Source organism: Netta rufina (assembly GCF_964035555.1).
Source record: "Netta rufina genome assembly, chromosome: 2".
NCBI lineage: Eukaryota > Metazoa > Chordata > Aves > Anseriformes > Anatidae > Netta > Netta rufina.
The window spans coordinates 74,244,764-74,262,695 of NC_140124.1; positions in this window are offsets into that span (position 1 = coordinate 74,244,764).

The window sequence follows — 17,932 nt, forward strand, 5'->3', positions numbered from 1 at the left end:
ACACCACACTCTATCAATTAATCTCAAGTCTAGGGCTGCTTTTATTTTATTTTTTCCAATTCTGAAGTCCTTTTTTTTTTTTTTTTTAATCCAGCAATTAAGGCAGTAAAAGAGAATGTTAACTTAAAACAAATAAGAAAGTGTGCTATTTTATAAAATCATTAGTTAATCTGAAACAGAAAAGACTTGCTGACCTGTTCAAGGCTGTGCCAATTAATTATGCTTTCTGCAGCTTAAGTTCATTACACTTTCTTTTTTTTTAAAAAATAAAAAAAGGTTTGAGTGGCCCTGAGTGCCAATGTTTAAGTTAACTGACAAGTTAAAATTTACTGTTAAGCTAGGAAGTATTTTTGTTTTGTTATTAAATTGGCTAGCTCTATACTATTTAATTAAGAAGTGCTAGGAAATGTTCCACAGCACTGGAATTCAATTACTTGTCTTTCTAATTGTTCAAACAGTCCTTTCTGGCATATTTTTGGCCTAGATTGGCCTAGAACAACTATTACTCTTCCAAACAGCTCTTGAGCCTGACTCAGGAGTTGGCAAGGTCCAAAAAGGTAATTTTGACAGAGCAATTTTATTTTTAAAGGCTAAGATTCTGGCACAAAGGCCAGCTGACAGAGTATGGTTGTGTTCATGATGTAGTTTTTGACACATTTAATTTACCAACATAAAGCACAACTTTTCAAGGCACAGCCAAAGCCACACACCTCAAAGCACAAACACTACCAAACCCAGATGCCAGAAGAGTTTAGAGTCACTCAGATGACTAAATCCTTTATCTAAGTCACATTTCAGAATTCTGGCGGGTTTGGTGAGGTTATTCATGAAAAGATGAGGGGCAGAGGCCAGGATTTTAGACCTGCTTTACTGCATAAAGAGAATCTCAGATTTGTTCTTATTTTTCCATCTGCAGCACAGGAAGAATCTATAAATACCTTGGAAAGTCATATTTCATCCTACCTAGCAAAGACGTGTCCCCTCACAGCTGTATAAGATACATATTGATTAGTCCTAAAAAAAGTGACAGTAGGCTGAATAAGAAAGTCACTGTCCTTTTTGGAGTAACTATCTAGGTGAGAAGTTCTGGAAAAAAAGCCACCTGAAATTTGGGCTAGGAAATGACTGTTTCTAGATGTCAGTGCTTTATGATCCATCTCAAAAAAGAAAAAAAGAAGAAAAAAAAAAAAAGAAAAAAGATTCACATCCATGTTTGCTTAGGTTAGTTTTTTTGTTTGTTTGTTTGTGTGGTTTTTCTTCCTTTTTTTTTTTTTTTTTTTTTTTTTTTTTTTAAACGCTTCAGTTAATAGCCTTTAAAGAAACCTCACTGACTGATGGAAAAAGAAAAAATGTTTTAATGCCACAACAGGCATTAGAAGAATTATTTTTAGGTCCTCCATCTAACCCTGAGTAACAAATTATAGCTTAAAGCATAAGGTCTTTCTTCAGACATTTTTTTGCTCCACAGTGTCAGGTTAGTATTTTTTAAGAGTTTGGAGTAAAATCTCTGTAAGTAAAAGTAATCTACAAAGTAGAAAAGGGAAGTGTTTTCCTATTTCCTCCAGTTGAAATAGGAAAACACTACATATTTAATATGTACCTGCAGTTGGGTGTTACTGAACTATGTTATTTGGATGTGTCTTGTGGGGAAAAAAAAAAAGTTACCGAATCCCCTTATTTAATGAAAACATACAAAATAAGTGTTAATCTCATTTGTTTGACTGATGTTTTCATTTCCTCTGCTGTAGGTTTTTTTTCTCTATATAGATGCAAACTTCTACATGTAGCACTAGTTTCTGAACAGCTTTAAAATCTTAAGAATTTTTTCCATGAAAGGACTAGTACTTTGGAACAAACTTTGATGCCTTACATACTAAGCTATTACACACATGACACTACATATTGTGGAGGCTTTTTTGCAATGTTCATTTTTAAAGAGCAATGTTTTTTCTAAAGCTCAAACCTAAAGTTACAGATGCATCTAAACAATAGATTTGCCAGCTGTTTGTTCAGCTGAAGAGCCCAATTAATAATTGAAGCTTCTATGTTTCATTCTTCTGTTGACAGTTTCTACTAATACACTACCCCGAACCATCCTTTCTCTAAAGACACACTGCAATGAAATTGGGTAATGTCTAGGATGCCTTTATAAAGATTTTTTACTGCTTCATTTTTATTAGTACAACTCATCAGCATTTTTGGTCACAATAGTTAATTTTTCATACAGTTATAATAAGTATTATAATTAGCTTTGTGCTCTACAGAATGCTGTGAACTAATCAAAAATAATAGTACAAACATGCCTACATTAAAGGAACATAATTAACTGTAAGAAAACTGTACATTTAAAATAAACCTGAGGAAATGCACATAAATACAATGACAGAATGCCCAAAAATCAAATTAAGTTTTTTAAAAAACATATCCTTAGTGAAAGTCCAGAACAGCTGTAGACTTGGTTGGGATTTGACTACCTTTCCCTGTCTGGATAATTAGTTAAGTCCTATTACTCTTGCCTTACCACACCTATTGCTTCCAGAAGACCACTGCACTGCAGAATCACACTTAAGAGAAAAAGCTGCTGCCCAGAACGGATGAGAACTGCTGGATTTCTTAACTGAAGACTGCATGCTTTCAAAAATATAATGCCAGAATAGAAGGAAAGCAGTTTTAAAAGTTTACATTGACTCTAGATTTACAGGACTTAACCATATTGTGCACCGAGTTCAATCTGAACACATCTTCCAGGTTTGAGCCTTTCAGCATTCACATCAAATTTCCTTCCACTGAAACAATGATGCACTTCTGCCTTCATCTGTGCCTCACTTCTAAACACGAGGCAAGGACCTAGACCTTCAAGCAGTACAACAATCATTTGGCTTTGATGTTAGGCATTGCCCAATCCAGCAGCACAGTGGAGGCCAGGCTCCTGCAGCTCCCTGCCCCCCAATCCAACCAGTAGTGACGGCACATGTACAACACACGCACACAAACATACACACATGGCTGGCCACAGAAATACATACCACACCAATGGCCTCATCCCGTTCCCTTCTCTATGGGATCAGGATAAAGGTTTACCACTGGATGGACACAGATGAGCCAACCCCTCCCAGTAGCTATCGGTAGACACCAAGTCAATCCAGCAGCTGTCTCTGAATCCTAGGGCCCTACCCTCTAGTGGCCAGACACTCAGGTCCCTGAAGCACCAGCACCCCTCCAGCTGCTGGAACAGAGCCTGCCCCATATACATGCACCAACACACACTGTGGACTTGTCCAGTAGTAGGCCTGGGATGCTGACTACTTGCCCTGTGGGGATTTTTATCTCCATTTGTCCCATGCAGCGGTGCACAGGTATATCCATGCCCAGGCCTTACTACCTCTTTGGCAGTTGGTCCACATCTATTGGTACCTCTAGGAAGAAATTCCTACAGAGGTCCCAGGGACACATACTTCCAGCTGTCTTGCAACTTTACGGACAATTGGCTCCCAGATCCCTCAGCCTCAGTATGATGCTCACTAGCAGTCACAGGTGCGCACACACCCTCACTCACTCTAGTTGCTGGCATTCAGACCTGCAGACAGAAATGTATGCTGAGTCCCTTCACCCAAGAAAATAGTTGAAATAAAGTTTAACAATACATGATGCATTGTGCTGACCTGCCCAGACAACTATAAAAGAATAAGAGGCCTATAGGACTGTAGAGAGTCCTATATTCCATATATATATGCTCTGTGCAACATTAAATCTCCACAGGCCATCATAAGTCCCATGCTCCTCTACAAGGGAAGCCCTCACTCTGAAAGGTGACAGGGACAACTAGTCCACTGACTAATCTTGATGAATTTTACCCCTCACACTAGGTAGCTTACAGCCCTCCCATGGCAGTCTTTGGAGGATTCAGGTATTGTCTCCCTTTCTCCAATGGGGTTATCCTGCCTGAAACTGTGCCTCTGTGTGTGGAGTCATGCCTTTTAATCCAGCAACCTAGCACTTGGTGAGTCTTACAAATACAGGTCAATAATCACTGATTTTGACCAGAAGCCTAGATTTGAAAAATGTCAAGACTCTACAGTGATGACAACACAGGTTGTGTAGGTAATAGGTGCAATTGAAAAGGAGTCATTTGTTATGAACGAAGTCATCATTATGAACTTCGGTGAAAAAAAGTCTTGTTCTAAGTAACAGGAATTTACCCTGAAGTTTCTGTTACTACCAAGCATGCAATATCACTAGATTAGTATTGATTTTTTTCCAAGATGTTTTTTTACTTTGGTAATGTTTTAAGGGAGTAGAGTAGTACTTACTGATATTTATTTGTTGACAAGGTCTCAAACCTGATTATGTTATACTTTATCATATTCCACTTCAGTTGTAACTATGATTGGACTACAGTGTTTCATCCAGTCACTTGAAACATGACTTCCACTTGATGAGATAGCCTAACTCCACAGGCAGCCTGTAGCACACTCATGAGATCCACAACATGAATTTCAGGCAGCTGCTGTGCAGGATAAGTAAGGCACAACTTCCAAGACAATGTTTCTTCCACATCTGTGCAATAACAAGCCCTGCATTCAGCAGGGACATGACTTTTGGAGTCTCATTGCAACAGCACAGAAGTGTAGCAATGTCAATTCAATAAAAAGTCACTTGAGATACTGTGAGAGTTGGCCTGCGGAAAGCAGAGCAACATCAATTTTTCCTTCTTCCATCTCCTCTCCATTTATCTTTAAGTCAAAAAATCCTAGTGCTTGATTGGCTTACTGTGTCAATAAAAGACTTCACTTGTGAATTTTTCCCTCCCATCCCCTTCTGGGAATGGAAAACTTTGCTCATCTGTTAAATATTCAGAACATTCGTACACAGTGGCAGAGAAAGACCTTAGTTGTTAAGCCCCTGTGTGCACTTTGAGATAGATTAAGTCTAGCACATTGAGCATCATATTTGTATTTGAAGTAGAAAGTGAGAAGTAGATTCTATGACAAATTCAGGCATCTGACTTAAAAGTGCATGTGGAAAATTGCAAGCTCAAACAAGAAACAGCTACATCCCCATACCCTGTCACCCTGTCACCCTCCCAAAGAAATCCCCATAAATTTTAACCAAGTAAATATATATATATATATTGTGTATTTTTAATATTTTTTATTAGGAACTGTGCAAAATTTCTACTAGCTGATCCTGTTTAGTGAGGCCATTAACCCTGACGGAAGCATGCTGATCAGGTGCAAGTATACATATTAACCTGTGCAAACAAGGACTTAAATAGTCCTTTAAATAAGCAATCATTGTGTAATACCTATTTTATTGCACATGAGGTTTAACTTCCTGAAGTACAAAAGCAAAACTACAAAACAAGAAAGGACTAGAGGTGAGAAAGAGGCAATTGTCATGCCAGTGACAGCCGCTTGCCTTATGAAGCAGCCACAGAAGTATTATCAGGGCTTGCAGGTGCAGAGCATGAGACCAGCTGGCCAAGAAAAACAACATGAGAAAAATGAAAGAAAGATACTGCCACAGAGGCCCTGAGAAACATTACTTCGGCTTCAGTGAAATGTTACAGTGCTGCAAATAGGCCCTGTAGTACTGCTAAGGCTGCTATGTGCAGCATCTTTTTTTTTTTGGGGGGGGGCGGGGGGAGGGCGGGGGTGGGGCAAGAAGTTATTTCCCCTCATTCCCCTGAATAAACAGCATGTCATTTATTAACAACTCTGTGAGAATAGTCAAGCTCTTCCATGCAACCCAGCTGTAAAGTTTTGTCAAAGTTAAGCAAAAAAAAATAAAAAAATCCACAGGATAGCACATACATCACTTTTTAGAAATCACATTATCTTTGAATACATCCCAATAGCCATATGGACTTTTATAAAGAAATAACTTAGAAGTCTTTTTCTTGCTAATTTGTATTGATACAACTGCCTTGAGTGATTTCTTTAAACAGATGAAAACCTTAAGAAAAAAAAAAAAAAAAAATCACTAATTCAGTATTTTAAAAGGAAAAGAAGATTCTGACCCAGACCAAATTAAAGTAGTGATGAAGGCAGCTAAAGTCACTGATAAAATTGCTAAAGCCAACGTTTTCTGAAAGGCTCAGTGTTACTATCAAGTCATGTTTTCAGAGTTCACACTAAAAAATATCCAGTTTCTGTAGCTTAATAATTAGTCTGCAAAGTAGTAGAGCCAGTAGTATCACAACACCTTACACAAACTGGCATTTACTTAAAAAACAAATGAAAGCTTGTCTTGAAAGAGTGTCTGCATAAGGAACTTTAACAGGTAAGTCAAAAGTCTTCAGAAGAAATACAGTATTTCAGCTTTTCTAGCATTTACCACACAAAAGGTTTCTTAGAGCTTCTGCAACAGCTGTTTCACAGCAACCGCATCTAAAGGATGTTCACAATATTGTATTTAAGACTAACTCAGAAATACTAGAGACACTACTCTAGAAACTAACATTAACTCAATTCCACTTGCAGTGTATTATTTCAGTCAGATTCTATGGCATGTCTAATCACCTTCAGAAAGCAGTCATGAGTAAGGTAAGAGTGGAACTTCAGTTAAAGGATGCCAAATGCTAATACACTTTGGTACAAGTCCTAGCAGCTGAAGAGTGCCAAACACTCAAAAGAAAGTTTCAAGACCTTGTCTTTAGTTTGTAGGCTGCTGTGGTGGTTTTACCGTGCTGGGCAGCTACACCCCACAACCGCTCTCTCACTCCCCCTCCTTTAGATGAGGAGGGGGAGAAGTAAAGCAAAGAACAACTCCCGGGTTGAGATAAGGATAATTTAATTAAAGGGAAATAATTATAATAATTAAATAAAGACTACCATGAACTAAACAATTTAATTAAGGGGAAGTAAAAGGGAAAAGGGGAAAAAGGGAGGAAAACAAACAAACAAAATAAATGAAAGCTATATGGAAGTGCAGAGGAAAGAAATTACTCTCTACTTCCCACAAATGAGCGATGATTGACCACGTCCTTGAAGCAAGGCCTCAACGCACGCAGCCGGTGTTCGAGAGGAGGACCGACGTCTTCTCAACGAGAGCCCACCCCTCCCCTCTTCTTCCTGTTTCCACCTTTTATTGCTGAGTGTGACATCACATGGTATGGAATATCCCTTTGATTGGTTTAGGTCAGCTGCCCTAGTGATGTTTCTCTCCTCACTTTTTGCCCACCCCCTAGGAGGGTTAGAGAAAGGCCCAATGCTGTGCCACTGCTGCTCAGCAGTAGACACAACACTGGTGTGATAACACTGCTGTTCCAGCTACAAGTACAGAGTACGGCACTGTATGGGCTGCTGCCGGGAAAGTTAACATTCCAGCCAGACCCAGTACAACCTCCACCCCTTATTCCATAACATTTGTGTCACACTCAGATCCCCATACTTTAGCATACAAGCATTCTCATCATTATCCCTTGTCCTTTAACAGGACAAGGATTTAACAGGACAGGATTAATAGGCAGGTGTATCTTTTCATTCCATAGGTCTTTCTTGGAAAATGTTCATAAGAACTGTTGATGATTAGGTCTTCATCTGCCAAAGTGGCCACTCAAGGCAGGCGGAGTTGGATGTCTGGACACCAGCACCAGCTTAGCTCAAGTCCTTGTTGCACTGCCCGGCTCCTTGCAAAGTTGACCTGTCGTTGATCCTACAGCATCTTCCTACAACATATAACTTAGATTATAGATTAGTTTTCTCTCAATGTCAAATCTCCTTGAGGCACACACTTGATATCCCCATTCTTTTGCATGACCCACCAGGTATACCCTGGTCCTTGGGCGAAGACAATCCCACGAGTGGGTTTGCCTTTTCCCGAGGCAGGAGCAACCCACACTGCCTTCCCCATCCACCTTCCTATATGCACTACGGGAACCTTAGCTCCTTTCAGAGTGTGTAGGGGTTTTGTTTCGGCAGGACCAGCACGGCTGTCAGACCCCCTATTGTTAACTAGCCAAGTGGCCTCTGGTAGATTTGTGTCCCATTGTTTCCACGTCCCAGCACCTAATGCTCGTAACATAGTCTTTAACAGTCCATTGTACCTCTCAACCTTCCCAGAGGCTTGTGGGTGGTAAGGGATGTGGTACACCCACTCAATACCATGCCTCTTTGCCCAGGAGGTAACAAGATTGTTTCGGAAATTACTCCCATTGTCAGACTCAATTCTCTCTTGAGCAGGCGAATGCTGATTCTTAGTGGCTGAAGTATCACTCTGTCTAGATGAGGGGGAATATACTTTCTCCACAAGCTTGTCAAGTCCTTTAGACAATTTCTCCACAGCTGAGACACAGGACTGTAGCGGAGCAGAGAGATTGTCTTCATATTTTTGAAGCTGGCAGGAGACATCATACATTGTTGGTCCCATCCCCTCATCCCAGTGAATTGCTGCCAGGGTACTGGCATGTGCTGATGGTGCACTCCGCACAAATTTACGCCACATGGATGTTGTGCACTGGACTTCATCGGGGTCTTGAGGTGTCTGGGCATTGTCCAAATCACTATAAATCATCTCCCGCACAGCTAATTCCCGCAGATGTTGGAGACCTTTATCCACAGTGGTCCACTTGCCTATGTGATATACAATATCTTCCTTATGGGGATATCTTTCTTTGATAGCTGCCAGGAGTCGTCTCCAGAGGCTGAGGGCCTGTGCTCCTCTCCCGATTACTTTGTCGATTACCCTTTCTTTAGAGAGGGATCCCAGCTGCTTGGCTTCATTGCCTTCTAATTGTAGGCTACTGGCCCCAGCATCCCAGCATCGGAGCAGCCAAGTGAGGATGTGTTCACCTGGGCGTCGACCATAATCCTTTCGTATTTCTCGCATCTCACTCAGGGATAAGGATCGAGTGATTTCTGATTCCTTTATGATTTCCGTCTCGTCTTCCTGCTGTTTTTGTGACGGCTCTGCCTTTTTTAGAGGTGGAGGTTGTACTGGGTCTGGCTGGAATGTTAACTTTCCCGGCAGCAGCCCATACAGTGCCGTACTCTGTACTTGTAGCTGGAACAGCAGTGTTATCACACCAGTGTTGTGTCTACTGCTGAGCAGCAGTGGCACAGCATTGGGCCTTTCTCTAACCCTCCTAGGGGGTGGGCAAAAAGTGAGGAGAGAAACATCACTAGGGCAGCTGACCTAAACCAATCAAAGGGATATTCCATACCATGCGATGTCACACTCAGCAATAAAAGGTGGAAACAGGAAGAAGAGGGGAGGGGTGGGCTCTCGTTGAGAAGACGTCGGTCCTCCTCTCGAACACCGGCTGCGTGCGTTGAGGCCTTGCTTCAAGGACGTGGTCAATCATCGCTCATTTGTGGGAAGTAGAGAGTAATTTCTTTCCTCTGCACTTCCATATAGCTTTCATTTATTTTGTTTGTTTGTTTTCCTCCCTTTTTCCCCTTTTCCCTTTTACTTCCCCTTAATTAAATTGTTTAGTTCATGGTAGTCTTTATTTAATTATTATAATTATTTCCCTTTAATTAAATTATCCTTATCTCAACCCGGGAGTTGTTCTTTGCTTTACTTCTCCCCCTCCTCATCTAAAGGAGGGGGAGTGAGAGAGCGGTTGTGGGGTGTAGCTGCCCAGCACGGTAAAACCACCACAGCTGCTATTTTGTAAACCTATCTTCCCAAGATCCAATTATACCCTGAATAGTCCCAGTGCGTAGAAGAAAAACAAAAACAAAAAAACGCTGAAGGAAGCACATAATGCAGCCTCTTCAACACTTTCAGAAAATAAACCTTGTGTTTACCTACCAAGAGGGGATGCAATCCAGTTAGTCCAGACTGTGTTCCAGATTTGACAGTAATAATTTTGGAGTTGCTAAAATATCATAAAGGCTTTATTTCAAAAATAAATAAATAAATAAATAAATAAATGCTTAAAGCTGTTCAATCTGGCCATGCTTACAACAAAATACTTGAGTTCACTTCCAAAATGAATTTTCAGTAACAAATGTTTTCTAAGTGTCTAGTTACTACACATATTAATGTTCTTGCTTATATACAGAAATAATCAACCAGCAGAGTCCTCCTTGTTGATATCAGACAGCCACTTAAAAGTGAAGAAACATCATGACATTAACATGACCAGATGCCTGCCCCAGAAAACAGTAAGCTGACCAATATTATCAATTTGTTAAGCTACTGCAAGTGCTAAATAAATATGCAAAAGTGAAACTTGACTAACAAGCAGAAATATTTTTGATTGCTTATTTTAATGAGCATGTTAGTCAGTTTAAAGAGCATACAAGACATTACATACAAAATATTTTTCATCATGACCCTGTGAAGCAGTAAAATGGCATCAGTTCAAAAAAGAAAAGCTGACAGCATTAAAAAAAATAATAATCTTGTTATTCTACAAAGAAGTCTCTAGTTGGTGTTATAGAAGAGTAACACTCTTCAGTAGAAATCACACAAGTCATCTGGAACACCAAAATCCTTTTCCTCCATATAGAAGCATAACATTTGTAAGACGTCAAACAGCATAAACAGTGTTTATTTCTTTTAAAAGAAAAGCTACACCACTGATGACTGGCAGTGCAAGGATTCTTCCTGGCTCAGCATTTCCCTCCCTGCCCTTCCTCTACCCCAGATAACTACTATTGCATCTTAATGTCTTTTCTGCCTCAATGAGAAAAAAAACACAAAGCATGAGCATCTTGAACTTTAGGAAGAAAATGGGTAATAAAAAAATTTCTTTAGGAAGTGTAATGGTGTAGTGGGTTTACGTGGCAAGGTTTTGGTAGCAGGGAGCCATAGGGGTGGTTTCTGTGAGAAAGATCTAGAAGCTGCCCCATGTTTGGGAAGGGCCCCATTGTTTTCCAGATCCGAGCCAATAAGCGATGTTGTTTTGCGCCTCTGTGAGAGCATATTTAAGACAGGGAAAAAACGCTGCGCCACACAGCAGCCGGGAGTGAGAGAACAGCCTTGCACCAAGGTCAGTGTAGAGGGAGGGGGAGAGGTGCTCCAGGCGCCGGAGCAGAAGTCCCCTGCGGCCTGTGGTGAGGACCATGGTGAAGCAGGATGTCCCCCTGCAGCCCATGGAGTACCACGGTGGAGCAGGGTTCCACGCTGCAGCCCGTGGAGGAGACCACGGTGGAGCAGGTGGCCCTGCACCGACGGAGGCTGCCGCCTGTGGAAGACCCCTGCCGGAGCAGATTCCGGGCCGGACCTGTAGCCCGTGGAGAGGAGACCACGCAGGAGCAGGTGATCTGGCAGGAGCTGCTGCCCGTAGGGGAGCCAGGTTGGAGCAGTTTTCTCCTGAGGGATGGACCCCGTGGTACGGACCCATATCTGGAGCAGTTCTGGAAGAGCTGCTGCCTGTGGGAAGCCCACGCCGGATCAGTTCATCAAGGACTGCATCCCGTGGGTGGGACCCCACAGCACAGGGGACGAGAGTGACCGAGAAGGAGCGGCAGAGAAGAAGTGCTGTAGACTGACCATAACCCCCATTCCCCCGTTCCCCTGCGCCGCTCGGGGGGAGGAGGTGGAAGAGGGTGGACGGGGGGAAGGTGCTTTTGGTTTTTTTTTTTCCTTTGTTTTCTCACTTCTCTCGCTTGTTAGTTGTAGGCAATAAATCTTACTATCTCCTTATGCCGAGTCTGTTTTGCCCGTTACAATAATTATTGCGTGATTTTCTCGTCCTTATCTCAATCCTTGAGCCCTTTTCACATATTTTCTCCCCATTCCTCTTTGAGGAGGGGGAGTGAGAGAGCGGCTGTGGTGGAGCTCGGCTGCCCACTCGAGCGGAACCACGACAGTCTTTTTTGGCGCCCAACGTGGGGCTCGAGGAATTTGAGATAAGGATGATAGTTAGTAGAAGTAACGGGCAAAAATATGTGCAGGATGATTGTTAGGAATGTACAAGTTGTGAAGAATTTAAGAAAGCAGTAACTGTGATATGTTAGTGTGGTGAAGGGACGAGGGGTGGTGTGTGTGTAAAATGTCCACCTTGTCGGTGCTGTGATGATGTTATGTTTACTTTGGTGTGGTGAATTCTTTTTCGTTTTGATTTGAGTGAATTTTGTGAAGGTTGTTGTGATAATTGTAGAGTAAGAGTATGTTGTGAGTAGTCTTAAATATGCTTTTAACAGAGGCGAGGGGTGGAATGTAGTGGGTTTACGTGGCAAGGTTTTGGTAGCAGGGAGCCATAGGGGTGGTTTCTGTGAGAAAGATCTAGAAGCTGCCCCATGTTTGGGAAGGGCCCCATTGTTTTCCAGATCCGAGCCAATAAGCGATGTTGTTTTGCGCCTCTGTGAGAGCATATTTAAGACAGGGAAAAAACGCTGCGCCACACAGCAGCCGGGAGTGAGAGAACAGCCTTGCACCAAGGTCAGTGTAGAGGGAGGGGGAGAGGTGCTCCAGGCGCCGGAGCAGAAGTCCCCTGCGGCCTGTGGTGAGGACCATGGTGAAGCAGGATGTCCCCCTGCAGCCCATGGAGTACCACGGTGGAGCAGGGTTCCACGCTGCAGCCCGTGGAGGAGACCACAGTGGAGCAGGTGGCCCTGCACCAACGGAGGCTGCCGCCTGTGGAAGACCCCTGCCATAGCAGATCCCGGGCCGGACCTGTAGCCCGTGGAGAGGAGACCACGCAGGAGCAGGTGACCTGGCAGGAGCTGCTGCCCGTAGGGGAGCCAGGTTGGAGCAGTTTTCACCTGAGGGATGGACCCCGTGGTACGGACCCATATCTGGAGCAGTTCTGGAAGAGCTGCTGCCTGTGGGAAGCCCACGCCGGATCAGTTCATCAAGGACTGCATCCCGTGGGTGGGACCCCACAGCACAGGGGACGAGAGTGACCGAGAAGGAGCGGCAGAGAAGAAGTGCTGTAGACTGACCATAACCCCCATTCCCCCGTTCCCCTGCGCCGCTCGGGGGGAGGAGGTGGAAGAGGGTGGATGGGGGGAAGGTGCTTTTGGTTTTTTTTTTCCTTTGTTTTCTCACTTCTCTCGCTTGTTAGTTGTAGGCAATAAATCTTACTATCTCCTTATGCCGAGTCTGTTTTGCCCGTTACAATAATTATTGCGTGATTTTCTCGTCCTTATCTCAATCCTTGAGCCCTTTTCACATATTTTCTCCCCATTCCTCTTTGAGGAGGGGGAGTGAGAGAGCGGCTGTGGTGGAGCTCGGCTGCCCACTCGAGCGGAACCACGACAAATGGAAGAAAACTACAGTTACAGATAATATAAATCACGGGCAAAAGTGTTCATACAAAACCCCTGTAAACAGTATAGTTCCAGCACACATGGATTAACATCAACTCACACAAGCAACCATATGCTGAAAATACAAACACAACATACATTACATACTTAAAACTCTATCATCTTTCAGTGTTCACGATATGTATAGGACAGACATGATTGCACTAGTGTCAGGTATCCTCCAGGGTTTCTGATATTACCTGAATTTAATTGGGTTTCCAGGAAACACTGGTGTTAGATAGTGCCTTGCAAGTCAAGAAGCCCACACCAACATGAGAACAGAGCATAACAGAGCATCTCCAGAACATGATAAAATACAAAACAAGGACACGGCTCTTACATTATGCTACAGAGCTAAGGTTTAATTGCAATAGTATTCACAAAAGAAAATGGCTACCGCTACATATCAGCTATCCCACTGTTCAGGCCTCACTTTATTTTCTTCCTTGACCAAAGTTATCTCCTCATTTTACAAGAGGAAACAAGAAAGATTTTAACACTTATATATACAGTAAAAGCCTTTGTAAGTGCTAAAAATCATCTAAAAATCTTATTTCAATGTATATACTCAGACATATCAATAAAGCTAGCTTTTAGGCATCTAATCACCTTTAAAAAAAAAAAAAAAAAAAAAAAAAGCATATGCCTGTCAGTATGATCCATGTGTAGTAGCAATCACCCTTTGCCTTAGAAAGTCTAATTATAGGATATCCTGAGTTTGAAAGGACCCACAAGGATCATCAAGCACACAACTCCTAACATACCTTTTGTCAGATTCAATACAGGTATGAGAACATCAGTTAATCTGAAATACTGCTGAGTAGTGAAAGAAAACAACTCAGCTACTACAGTACTTCTCCAATCTACCTTCATTTCATCTAAATCTTCATGAATTTGGTTATATAGGTCATAAGACATCTCTTCCTTGTTCAGTATTTCAGTCTCATTATCCATAGTAATACTGTGTTTTCATAGCTGTCAAAACGAGTTTTCATTATCACAGAGTAAAGTTTCAATCAAAAGGACTTCAACTCTTAGATATGGTAACTAAAGATAGCAGAAACAAAGCACTATTTCACACAATTTCTGGCAAGATTATACTTCACAAAAAGTTTATGTCGATAGCTCTTAAAAGCAAATTCATAGATCCATGATCCTATTTGTCTTTCAGGACACCAGATACATCCAACACAGACATTCAACTGCATTTAGAAATATAGCTGCCTTCTATCCTTCACTAGATTATGTAAGCAAGATCTTCTGTACTTTTAGCTATAATATATATATAAATAGATAGCTTCTTTTCATTCATTTTCTAGCAACAGCCTTAATTTACACAGCTCTCTAGAAAAAGATACTGTCTTCCTATTAAGAGATATTCTTTCTTTATCAGGATAGCTATTTGGGCCACATAATAACACTCAGCTATTCACACAGAGTGCAAAAAAGTTGAGGCCCATATAGTTAAATATTCAATATAAGATCACTTTATTGAAACAATAACTAATACAATAACTACAGATGTTATTGTCCTCCATTGTTTTCTGGAATAGAGCTACATACAGGAAAACAAAATAATAAATAAATAAATAAATAAAAATGTCTGCCTTATTAAGACAGCCAGGCAATAAGTATCATGAGACAAAAACAACTCAGAATACAACCCCCACACCCACACCCACGAATTTAAAGCCCTCCTTGGGTGTAAAAAAAAAAAAAAAAAAAAAAAGAAAAGTTATCAACTTACCAGAAAGACAGAAAAACAACTCCAACCCTGTGTATCTCTGTGTATCTGTGCATCTCTGAGCTGTGCATCTCTGACTTGTCCTGTGCAGCTGTGTGAAAGCTGAGGCAGTAACTGGTGTTATTTTAGTCTTTGCATATTGGTGTACAAAGAGGAAAGGATTTGAGGGAGTGGGGGCATGGTTTCATAACAAAATGTTGATGGTATGTTTTGAAGTGTTGCCCCATTACAGAAATATGTTAATCTTTTTGTCATGTGTAAGGCTGTAGCTACTAATAAGTATAACAGAATAGAGTTGGTCTATCTGCTTCTCCGCTGCATACCTCTTAACAGAAAACCCCCTCTTTAGCTTATGTTTCACCCATTTCCCACACCACTGCAAAGTTACATGTATGGGCTTTGTTGTACTTTACAGAGAATTCAGCAACTGGAGCCTCATTCCTCTAACAAAACATTTATTACCATTAAAACATGTACACACCTAGAGCTACAGTATGCTAAGGAAACTATACTAGGGCACGTGGAAAATACAGAGGTGACTGGTGACAGCCAGCATGGCTTCACTAAGGGCATATTGTGCCTGGCAGATCTGGTGGCCTTCTACCACAGGGTTATAGCACTGGTGGATAGGGGAAGAGCAACTGACATCATCTACCTGAACTTGGACAAAGGATTTGGCACTCCTGTGTGATACACTTGTCTCTAAATTGGAGAGACATGGATTTGATGGATGGACCACTCAGTAGGTGAGGAACTGGCTGGATGGTGACACTTAGAAGGGTAGTGGTGAATGCTGGAGGGTAGTGATGCCATCCAGAGAACCTGGACAGGCTTGAGAAGTGGGCCTGTGTGAACTTCATGAGGTTCAACAAGGCCAAGTGCAAGGTCCTGCATCTGGGTCAGTGCAATCCCAAACACAAATATTGGCTGGGTAGAGAATGGATTGAGAGCAGCCCTGAGGAGAAGGATCTGGAGGTGTTGGTTGATGAGAAGCTGAACATAAGCTGGCAATGTGCGCTTGCATCCCAGAAAGCCAATGGTATCCTGGGCTGCACCAAAAGAATCACGGCCAGTAGGGTGAGGGAGGTGATTCTCCCTCTCTGGTCTGTGAACACTGCATTCAGCTCTGGGGCCCCCAGCCCAAGAAGGACATGGACCGGTTGGAGTGAGACCAGAGGAGGGCAACAAAGATGATCAGAGGGCTGGAGAACCTTTCTTATAGAGACAGGCTGGGGGAGTTAGGGTTGTTCAGCGTGGAGAAGAGAAAGCTCCAGGGAGACCTCAGAGTGGCCTTCCAGGACCTAAAGGGGGCCTACAGGAAAGCTGGGGAGGGACTCTCTGTCAGGGGTTGTAGGGATAGGATAAGGGTAACAGTTTTAAAATTAAGGAGTGTAGATTTAGATTAGACATTAGGAATAAATTCTTTACCATGAGGGCACTGAGGCCCTGGCACAGGTTGCCCAGAGAAACTGTGGATGCCTCATCCCTGGAGGTATTCAAGGCGAGGCTGGATGGGGCTTTTAGCAACCTGGTTTGGTGGGAGGTGTCCCTGCCCATGGCAGGGGTTTGGAACGAGATAATCCTTAAGGTCTCTTCCAACCCAAATCATCCTGTGATTCTATGATCTATTCTATGATCTTCAACTGGTTTATATCAAGCAGAGTATCTAATTATTAGACTAGAGCCTCTAAGACTAGTGGACATAAATCTGGGTATGCTGCTTCCTGCCTGTACTGCCTATGCAAACAAGTGTGCCTTCAAAAACAGCATGCAATGAACATCTAGGCTTCTAGGTGTATCTGTAGCCTCAAATTTTGACATGTGCAAGTACTGATCCACTCTGTGATCAAGATTCATCTGTTTCTGGAAACATGCCTATGAGTTTGTTATTTATTTGAGTGAACAGTATTAAGGTAAAAAAACATTCAGGATCATTACAATATCAGTAACAACTATGCAGGGACTATTTTCTGTAGCTTTGGAGCCTATGTTAACACTTTTAGTACATCTCTGAGCATGTTCAGCTTTCCCAGAGGCCATGGCATGTTTTGACCTAGCTCTCTGTTCCTTTTTGATGAAAACTTATATAAATTTTATTACTTTTAATATAGAAAAGGTGTATCTAAATATTTATGTTCTGTGTTTCTTTGACTCAGGACTCCAATTTTAAATCACAGGGACTTCTAAGGAAGTTTGGTTCCTTATACAGGAGTCCTTACTCAAATATTAGATGACCAGATTTCATTTGCTTGAAATGAGAAAGCTATATTTACCTCAAGCAAAACTATCTGGCTTCAGAAACATTTAGCTTCCAATACACCTCAGGTATATGGTCTATTTATTTATTTATTTATTTTGTCTCAAATTTTCTTTCCTTTGCAATTCAGAGATATCTATCTGTTTGACTGTGCCTTGTGTACTTACTTTCCCTTTCTAAATACATCTCTTCCTTCTGGGAGCTGAGACTGAATGTTTCCTTCTATTTCTGGCCATGGCTTTATGGAGAAGAGAATGATATTCTGTGTGACTATAATGTTTGGGATGTGGGTGCAAAAATACAAGGTGGATCTGCACCACATAGACTGGCTCTGACATGCCCTGATTCTCTTTTCGTTGGTGCCAGGATTAATTGTTCTCAGGGGGTTGGGGGTGGACCACATCACAGCTACTTGACCAAAAGTAATGTTGTTGGTCTCTGCCTTTTAAAATTAGGATTCACAGACCATTGCTTTGACAATATGCTGGTGGCTGTGTATTTAATGTAAGGGTGACTAAACTGAATGGACTGAGGACAGCTTTGATTGCCTTAATAACTACTGACAATGCCAGCTACCATTCATACTTATTTCAACATATACTATCTCATAAGCTGCTGCAGTTTGTTAATGCCTTGGTTCTGATTTGATCTACCCATCAGCTTTCCCTGCATGATGGGTCAGATGCTATCCTTTTGCTTCACTCCAGACTAAGCAGGAGTATATAA